Here is a 10,520-nt window from a genome sequence, read left to right as displayed (position 1 = left end):
ACATAGCACACAAACATGCAATCCAAAATCAAACCAAAGGAAAATAAGACAAAATTTGAAAATGATCACTAATAGGCTAATCCTTAGCTACCCCACTAGGGTGTCCATTTGCATTCATTTTGAAGAACGTAGAAGAAGTTATTTGCTTTTGAATCATTGGCTATACTTGTGATGTATCATTGGCCTTATAGCAAGGCTTCCTCTAAAAAGAGGTCATCACATTTACTAGTGGTACCACCTTGTGAATTACTGAGGAATTACTGCATTGTGGGGGTAGCTCAAATGTTGAGGCACTTAGGCCTTAGTGATGGTTATCATCATACCTTTTTATTAGAAGGCCTTGGTAGCTATATCATAGGTGTCTATGGCTTTAATTGCCACTACTTGGTTAAAGATGAGGCTCCATAAGAACTTTAAGTATCCATATAGCCTTGCTATATATAGCTAGCTGATTGCTACTAGTGGGTAAACTCCATTCTAGAGGTGGCTATATGTCAAATACTTTACGACCTTTTCTTTCTTCACTGTTGGTGCTTTAGCCTTGTTGTAGGATTTATTTTTGAGAAGGATGTTTTCCATTCATTCCTAAGATGTAATTGCTAGGATATTTCTATGGTGGGAGAGTTTGGTCACAATGGAGGCAAGAGAGATTAGGAGAAATTTTGAAAAGGACCCCTCTTCTTCCCCTCCCCTGCATTTTCTTCCCACTCCTGGTGGCTAAGCTGAACTCTATGGCCTAGACAATTGGTTAGGCCTCAACTTGGAGCTCTTTTGAAGTCAACTTCACTTATATTGATCCCTAGAAGGTTCCTCACTGGTCATCATTCTACTCTAGCCTAACAAAAGTTTGTCAATTTCCTAGACTAGTTTCTACACAAACAAAGAATCAAACATAACTTTGTGAGGTTTGCTTAGATATACTTTGTTTTTCTAAGTCAAATTCAAAATCAGTGACATTTGGACATCATGAGTCACCAAGAAGAGGGGGTCTTGGTAAATTATCATTTTTTAATGGGTGATAGAAAACTAGAGAAGCAGCCTCCATATGCTACAACATTAGCTTCACCTTACCTAACACTAGGTAAAACGAGATGATTCCTGTTTTGCAATAGCAAGTTTTCGTTTTCATAAAAGAGAATAGTGAGATGAAGCACAAGTTCCAAGAGTTAGAAGAGAGAGTAAAAGTGGTTGAGATTAAAGTGAAAAATCCAACTCCCTACTTAGTTTTAGATGATAAAGTTCTCTTTAGTCAAATGGAAGAGATACATGAGAAGCTTAAGGGAGAGGTTCAAGAGAAGCTCAAAGGAGAAATAAAGAGATCCTTAGATGCACAGATGTCTCCTCAACTACAAAAGGAAGTAAAAGAGCAAGCTAAAAGATTGCGCAACTCAAAGATGCTCAAGATTGGAATTTGGAGGTCTACCAGATACAGAAAAGCTCAACTAAAGACTCAAATATCAAATCTTGCAAAGGTAAAGGTGGCCATAAAAGAAGGCAAATGGGCTATCTTTCAAGATGGCAAAGCATTGATCAAAGACTTCAAAGGTAAATCAACAAACTCTCAATCCATAGCTAATGTTTGATCTCCATTTGTCTTCTTCTACTCTTAGTTCTATTTCTTCATCTTCACTGGTTCAACAAGTTGTACCGAAACTTAAGGTTATTATCTTGTATTTTGAGACATTATAATACTTTTGCTCCCAAAAAAAAAAAAGGCTCTAAGAGTGCTTAAATCAAAAAAGGATGACCCAAGTCTTTGAAAATCTTAAGTACTGTGATGAGCTTAGAATTTTTTATATGTCTATTATTAAATACTATCTCATTGGCTCCTTCCCTTGTTTTTGTGGAATCGTGCCCATTGTTAAGCTCAAATTGTGGTCACATGCCATTGAGTCATTCATTCTTCTAGACATGCTAGTGCATTTGCATTTAGTGTAGGTATGCAGGGAAGATTGCCATTTGCAGAAGCCAAATGATGGCATGTGTCACGTGGAATGTGCAAGTAAACATATTGCTAAAAAACAAGTGGAAAAAAGAAAACAATGCTCAAGAAATGAATGTTGCACATATCTTTACATTTTTAAGGCCCCTTGGGCAGTGGAATACAACTAGATCTTTGGCCAAACTCTACACAACCACCATAGCCTTAGCAACAAGATGATCTTAAATACCTCATGTTGACTCTCTTATATACAAAGCCCTTTAACAAAGCATGGGAGGTACCACCTACCTACACTTACATTCATCGACACCTACCTGTCAAAAGGGTAGTGCCAACAAGTTCTATGAAAATGATTTTGACATGCCCTAACACAAGTAGCAAATCCTTTTGACATAGATGGCAAATTATTTTGACATAGGTGACCTCAACCAGCTTGATTTGATGTGCTTCAGCAATGGTCATTTTGTGTCAGTGAAGATGATGTGTGTTAGTGAAGATGATGCATGGTTTATCCACCACTTTGACCTATTCTTTGACCACCCCCTACATTTTTTCTCCTCCTTGTCGGTGCCCTTCACTATGCTCAGCCTTGGTCCTTCATTTGGTTTTGCCTTTTTCTAAAATTTTGTCGTATTTAGGGGCTCAATATTCCCCATAATTGATGCTCAAGACATGTCCTCATGATTTGGATCTCTTACTACTATGGCATGTAGCATTACTTATGATGGCTTTCCATCTTATCACCAAGGCTTGTTTGCACTTGTGAAGAAATTTATATATCTAACATGCTTTAATCTCAAAGATGTGGTGAATCTGGAGGCCCTTTGAAATCTTGGGGTAGAACACAACTTTGTGTTGGTCCCTAGACTTGGAATCTTTTTATGGTGTCTAGTAGCATATTATTGTGGTTGGTTGCCACCTCTTAGATCTTCTAATTCTTTGCTATTTGCACCCACATTGGCCCTTCACCACGCTTGCTCCATGTTTAGAGGCATAATGAAGGATATTGGCAAGACCAACTCCATTGTATCTACTTTTTGTAGGGCCTAATTTGTGGGCTGCAAAAAAGTAGTGTCTGCTAGCAAGTCATTGGGGTGGTGGGATGACTTTTGTGGTGATGTTGACTACCTAGCTTTTCTCTTGCTCTCGTAGTTCTTTTATTCTATGCTATTCCAACCATAGCTCCTCTTTAGGTGCCTTTGTATTCTTGTGCCCTCTGCTTTGGCTCATTTGAGTACTTGATCCTCAAGGTTTTTGGGGTCATTCAAAGACACCCCTACTGAACCTCCTTCAAGATCATTTTCAACAATAGCTCCAATAGCAGCTCCTCTTTAGTTATCCTTTGCTACTCCAACAACAGCTCCTCTTGAGTTGCCTTTGTACATTTGTGCCTCCACTTTGGCTCATTTGAGTACTTTATCATCAAGGTTTTTGGGGTCCCTCATAGACACCCCTACTAAACCTCATCCTCTCATTAGGGATTTGGTCTAGTTGACTCCACAAGGGGGAATTGACCATGCCAAAATGTCAAGAGGTGTAGAAAATTCACTTTTTTTTTGTACTCCCACAATTTGGGTTGTCTTCTATGAATGTTGTAGCCCTAAAAGATGAGCATGTGCAACCAAGGACCATGGTAATCCTAAAAGCATGTACATGATTGCTTCAATCACTTAAGGAGTGAGGATTGTAAAGGGAATAGTCATAGTTATACTTCAACTAGGTTGAAATATTATAGTAGATTCACCAAACATCATTTTTATATTCTATGCTAAGCTAAGTCAAGATCCTATATGGCCAAGCTAATAACATGATCTAGTGTGCCACATCATCTCCTTTCTAATATTCCATACACAACCCATCTCATTTCATCATCATGAGTGGCAACTTTATTGGTTTGAGTTCATTCTCTCAACAGTCATGCTCTCCTCACTACTTTAATTAACATCTAAAAAATAGGGTGCTACCAAACAATGAGGCTTTTTTGAGCGAGTATGCGAGTTTTTTTTTAGTATAATACACATTGGGAGAGATGCTAGCAATTCTAACTCCACATGCATGCAAATATGATCTCACGGAACCAATATAAGGTAGTCTTATAACCCAAAAACCGAGGCTCTTGCAGTTGATCATGCAAATTAACTCTAAACAAGAAAAGTAGTAAGATCCAAGAAAGAGAAATGATCACAATTGTTCATAAAATTCTTAGGGATAAGTTTTGCCACCAAAAGCATTTACTTTATTATACATGAAATCTTGAGAGCTTCAAAGAGACAATGAGATCATCTATAAACCATCTTAATTGCTCAAGTATATGGAAAACAAACATGTTCTAGAAGACACAAGGCATTGGAGAAGTTCAAATTCATAAGTGACTAGTCAAATCCATGACCTACCAAAGAAGCAATGAGATGTATGAAAGAGCAAAGATCTCAACTATTCATAAAATTCTTGGTGATAAATTCCAGCAACAAATGCATTTCCTTTTTTATACATGAATTCTTGAGAGCTTCAAAGAGACAATGAGATCATCTATAAACCATCTTGCTTGCTCAAGTCTATGAAGGGAAAAAAACATGTTCTAGAAGAACAAGGCATTGAAGAAGTTCAAATTTACATGTGACTATTCAAATCCATGACCTGTCAAAGGAGCACTAAGATCTAAGAAAGAGAAACGATCTTAACTATTCATAAAATTCTTGGGGATAAATTTTGCCAACAAATGCATTACCTTTTTATGCATGAAATCTTGACAGCTTGGAAGAGACAATGAGATCATCTATAAACCATCTTACTTTCTTAAGTCTATGAAAGAAAAAAACATGTTCTAGAAGACACAAGGCATTAAAGAAGTTAAAACTCATATGTGACTATTCAATTCCATCACTTACAAAAGGAGCACTAACATCTAAGAAATAGCAAACAATGTACATAAAAAGAAACAACAAAATGTTCTTACAAAACTTGGGAAATTGTATCAATGCTTGATCAAAGCATATGCAAGGTCATCCAAAAAAATATAGCTTAGACTACTTTGTTTTTTCCTCCACTGTAATGTCATCCATAAAAATACATTTGGGAGCCAATTTCATCCTTTTCTTACAAGGGTTCTCATCCTCTCGACATGCCATCATATCTACAACTTCTCACACATAGCATGGCAATGCACTGCAATCATCACCAAGGACTATGTCAATGGTGAGAAAATTCCAAATCATATCCACTCCTCAAAATATAAAAGCATAAAAAATACAAGGATGCTAAAGTAAAGGTACCACACTAGTTCTCCTCTGGATCCTCCAATTCAATTATGCCTTCAAAGGCTTCTTCCTCACTTGAGCTACCATCAACATTTTCATTCTCTTCAGCATGTTCCATTGAAATAAAGAGCTCCTCTACAAAAGACACCATCCTCTTGTCATTGTCCATACCACAAACAAGTCTTTTGCAGTGCAAGGCAGCCTCTATAGTGCTACCACAACCCATCATTAGGTCAGGTATACTGCCATTTGATGGTGTCAATGCCTCTTTCAAAGCTGCCATAAATATTGGGCTCTTCTCCAACCCAACTAAAGAAAGAAAGTAATGAACATTGTTTAATCTAATATTGGATGGATCTTCACCAACCACATTCTGAAATATCTACCAAGACAAACCAATCATACCACGACATAAAGTTTTGTCTCCGTAAACATGTCTAGCAGTAGCAGGTAGGAAGTGTCGAACACAATCATGTGACAAGTCAAGAAATGGATAACCATCAACACAATGCTTGAATGTGAAAGGAATGCCTCCCTTCCTATGATAAATAGACATTATCAAAATAAATGTACCTTCTGCAAGAAAAAGCATTAAAGGTGAGAGATATAAATGTTTAAGCACAACACAAACTTAAATGCATCTTGCATATAGTGATGAATTTTCTACAACACATGAACTTCTTCCTAAATCCAAAACGGTTACATACCTACCTTCCATTTGATGCTCTTGGACTCAAGCCCACAACCTCATCAAATTACTTAGTACATGTACATTTACAATGTCAACTCATGGTTCTTCATCATGGCAGTAGCACAATCATACCTACGAAGACTCTCAGTGTGAAAAACACAACTATGTGTCATGTGTCAAAGACTGCCAAGTCTGCAATAGCGAATGCATCATCCACAAGCTGAGGGACCTCATTCCAACATGGTGTGGACTCTCCAAATCCTATGGCAGACAGTGCTATTGGTAGGTCGAGAACAACCAAATCCACACCCCATGACCTCATCTTTCCCCTCATACTTCCTATCTTTTGCTTTGCAATGAAAAAATCTTTCAAAGCTTTGAAGGGCACACTTGCAATTTTGTGTTGAAGTTCTCTTGATATTTCTTGGACATCTCCATGAACAATCTGTGCATTTTCTAGTAAGAGAGACTTTTTCCCAATAACAAAGCTCTTCGCTTGTGTATTGAAATAGTCTACAAGCTCCCAATGACAATATAAAATGAAACTCAAATCAAAATGAAACACCAAGACCAAAATAGGATTGGTAACAAGTAAAATGAGAATATGATTGTATGAGGTAAATGCAATAGAAGTCATATGTAACTAACTTTTGACATATCATCATCATGCTCTCGAGCCCGCTTACAGGGAGACATTGGATCCAAATGCATTGGAGTCTTGGAATGGCTGAATCCCTCATGAATAGGTGTTGTTATATTTCTCAAGAGTTCATCCTTGTGGGCAAGGTACTTCTCCTTTTTGCAGTCCAAAAATTCACCCACCTCATAATCCATCCACCAAGGACAATTCTCAATCTCCCATTTGGACAAACCCCCAGGTCTATCTATGTTTCTTGCAATTCATAAATATCCAATCTTAAAATATTGAACATATATTTCAATGTCCAAAAAAATATTATACTTGTTCTTACCTTTCTCTGGGTACATTGTTGCCATAGCATCTTCAATATTCTTTCAATTTTGCATAACATCTGGACGTTTGGATACTACTCCATTGTCCATCAACATAAACACATACAAGTCTCCAAAGTTTAGAATGATATTGAAAAACTTGAAATTGATTCAAAGAGAAGGCCAAATAAATGGCATCAGACAGGTCAAAGTAGGGGCAAGAAGAAAACAAGAGCAAGAGGCTCTTCAGAAATAGGAGGCAGAGATTAGCAAAAGCAAGAGGAAGAGACTAGGAAAAAGGATGCTGAGGTGGTAGAGAGGCTCAAGCAAGAACGAGTCTTAAAGAAGCCAGCAACTCAAGACAGCTTATAGACCTTCAAAGTTATGTTTGAAACACATTTTTGGAAGCCTCTCTATTCATTTTGCCAAATCTTCCATAGGATCTTTGATCGACATCACATCATGAACAATGTCCCCAAGTCTGACACATGAACCAAGTCTGGTCCAAGGATGGATCTTGAGCAAGAGTTAACTACCACTATTAATAGTTCATGCAAGTGCCATATGTTTTGCAAGATAGAGTGATGAAGTAAGAGAAGATGAGGGGTAGACAATATGAGATCCTCCTTGGAGCCGTATTGGCCAAAGAGTTTGTAAAAGAGAGAGAGAGAGAGAGGTGAGAAAGGATAGGGTTGGCCCTCCCCTTAAAAGGTGGAATGTATAGAAGGCCAAATGTTTGACTTTGGTCTTCATTGTGTATTGCAACCTTTGGAAATACAAGCTCTCTGATTTGCTCCATTATTGTTGATTGAGTCTTCTTGCTTCTCCATTGCATGTTGCCTTGTGATTGCCACTCACCCCCTTTCACTCTACCCCTTCCTTCCATACTCCTTTCCCTCCCTTCTCTTCCCTTGCTCTCTCCCTCCTCCTCTCTTGTTGAGTCACATTGTCACAATCTTATAGGCACTTGCATGAAACAAGTGATAGCTTCTTGCTTTGTAAAGCTCTCATGAGGAGTTGTTTGGGAGAGGAGTCTCTGTTAGCATTCCTTTAAGATCCCCACTACATGTGGATTCACCACCGTACTACACAAATAGACGAATCCTACCCTTAGTGCCCATTAATCTATCTCAATGTTTACCAACTTGGCACAGTTAGGGTTCATTTTCTACCTCTATTTTTAAAGCAACTTCAAATTGAGAATAAGGGAATTTGGTGTTGAATCAAATTCAGTGGTACCCCTCCAAGTCCTTGTGTTTCCATGCAAATACATCCTTATAATCTAGAAAAGGTTCTTGGGCTTGCTCGATAAATTTTTCGAAAATTTCTGCATTAATCTTTGGTTCCCCCCATGAACCCACATTGATCTCCTTGATGGCTTTCCATTCTATGATTTGACTGCTACCACTAATTCATCCAGTAGGCTATTTCTTCCTAGACTACTCTTTGTCCCTCTTCTCATCCTTGGTGAAGCCCTTTGGGAAGGACATCTTACTTGATGGACCTCTACAACCATCTTGTGCTTGTTGAACTAGCACGCTTTGGTCATGTGGCTTGAGAGTTTTTAAATAATGGAATACTTACTCAATTGACACTCATTAACTATATGGCTATCGACATTGCACTTATGGCACTATACTTCACGATGGTATGTAGCTGATTGCTTTGTCTGTTTGTGATGCATTCCTTCACGGATTGCCATTTCTTGCTAGAGCAAGTGATGGCACACATCATGTCAAATGAGTGCTAAGAATATGCAATGAAGGAGTGAAATGTCGGGTGTAAGAGAATGACTTACTTAAAAACAAATGGAATACTAAGGAAAAGACAAAGGGAAGAGAAACGTACTCAAGGGAATGGAAGAAATATACTTTTCATTGAATGGCTCCTTGGGCATTGAGAGATACAAATGGCTCTTCAGCCAAACTCTATGTACACTATTTGCACTGGCAACAACACTGAGAGATACAAATGGCTCTTCATCCAAACTCTATGTACACTATTTGCACTAGCAACAAGATGACCCTCTTGCTAAAGGAGGTGCTATTGTTGAAGTGCTCGGATCAGTGTGCCTTGGATATTCCATTCTACACTAGAGTATGGATCAATCATTGGCCAATTTATGGTGCAATCTTCACCCAAAGTGTGTATGTTGGCTTCCCATCTGTGACATCGTGGAACTGCATAGAACTTGGGATGGGTTCTGAGACATGGAGATGCACACCGGTACTCTTTCAAGAAGATTACATCAAAGAGCTTGGGATAGTGCCAATTAGGTTGGGGATCCAATCGCTTACCCAATCTTCACTAATTTGACACTAACGAAGGTTGGTAGGGAAGTTGTCGAGGGTCCATCCACCTCGAGTTTCCATATCAAGATATTTGCTCCAAATTTCCTTGATGGGGTTACTGGGAAGTGGTATCACATCAAAATCATACCCATCATTGGAATTTGGCATGGGAGTGCAAATTGGATTATCTAGATCATGATATTCAAAATCAAATACTGGGTCATTTTTTGTTGATGGCAGCACAAGTAGTGTCAAAGGTGGTGATGGGGCAAGGAGAGAATCTGGGGACATGGGGGAGAAATATGGAAGAGTGTTAGTTGTGGAAGGGGGATCAGAGGGGAGGGGGGGAAGAACTGAGCAAATGACTTGAGCAGCTTGGTAATCCTCAAGGGTAGGATTAGCAAGGGAAGGGAAGAAGCTAGGTGTGAGGGGCTAGTAAGTTTGTGAATGTTGGGTTAGTTGAAAGTGGTGAGAGGCATGAGCAAAGAGACAATGAAGGGAGTATATGTTAGGCTAGAGCTCTAGGCTAGAGCTCGGGGAAGGTTAAGAGGATGGTAGTAGTTAGATATGGGAAGTTGGATGTGAGATAGGCCCTGTCATCTTTCGAGACTGACATATTCATCGGCATCTGCCCAAAGTGTTGGCCACCAGTAGCCTGCGAGGACTTTTCGTGTTGTTGCTTCCCCTTGGAAGTGTCCTCCTACAATGCCTTTATGGACTTCACTCAAGATTAGCATGATCTCATGAGGCATTACACATCTTCTTAAAACTTGGTCACCTGGTCCTTACCCATCTTGTACAGTTGTCCTGATAGGGTGCAGCTTTTAAAATTAGTTTTCTGGCATCCACTGCTTTCATTTCAAGGGGTGGTCTTCCTACCATCAAGTACCCAATGATATCTGCACACCATCTATCTAAAATAGTGTGGCATCTGACAAGTCATCTTCTACTCCAGTGGCTTCTTCTCCTGACTTGACACGATACATGTGATCAGCAATGTAGTGTTGGGCACCTTTGCGGACCACTATTTTAAAGTTGAATTCTTGAAGCGGGAGTTTGAGGGAAAAGAAATTAGGGAAATTAAGGGGAGCCATCTAGTTATTCTTCTTGTTGTACATGGACGGTTCACAAGATAAAGCAATGCAAGAGGTCTAGGTATGATTCTAAGGCTTCATCGATTAAGGCAATGGGGAACCAGGCGACCTTGGTTTCATTAGATTGATCTCCACCCGCTCGGCATGCGGCATCAAAATGTTGGTGGAATCGGGTTGGATCGCCCTTGCCATTATATTTGGGAAGTTAGAGTTTGCCCAAGGGGCACTTGCCTTGATTGTTATTATTGTTGCCAAAGTTGTTGTGATTGTTAAAGAAATTGTTCCCCTTCGCAT

The sequence above is a fragment of the Dipteris shenzhenensis genome, chromosome 1 (genome assembly GCF_047967505.1).
Source record: "Dipteris shenzhenensis isolate YYH24624 ecotype China chromosome 1, Dip_SZ_1.0, whole genome shotgun sequence".
In the NCBI taxonomy this organism is placed as follows: Eukaryota; Viridiplantae; Streptophyta; class Polypodiopsida; order Gleicheniales; family Dipteridaceae; genus Dipteris; species Dipteris shenzhenensis.
Note: the sequence above shows the minus strand (reverse complement) of the source record.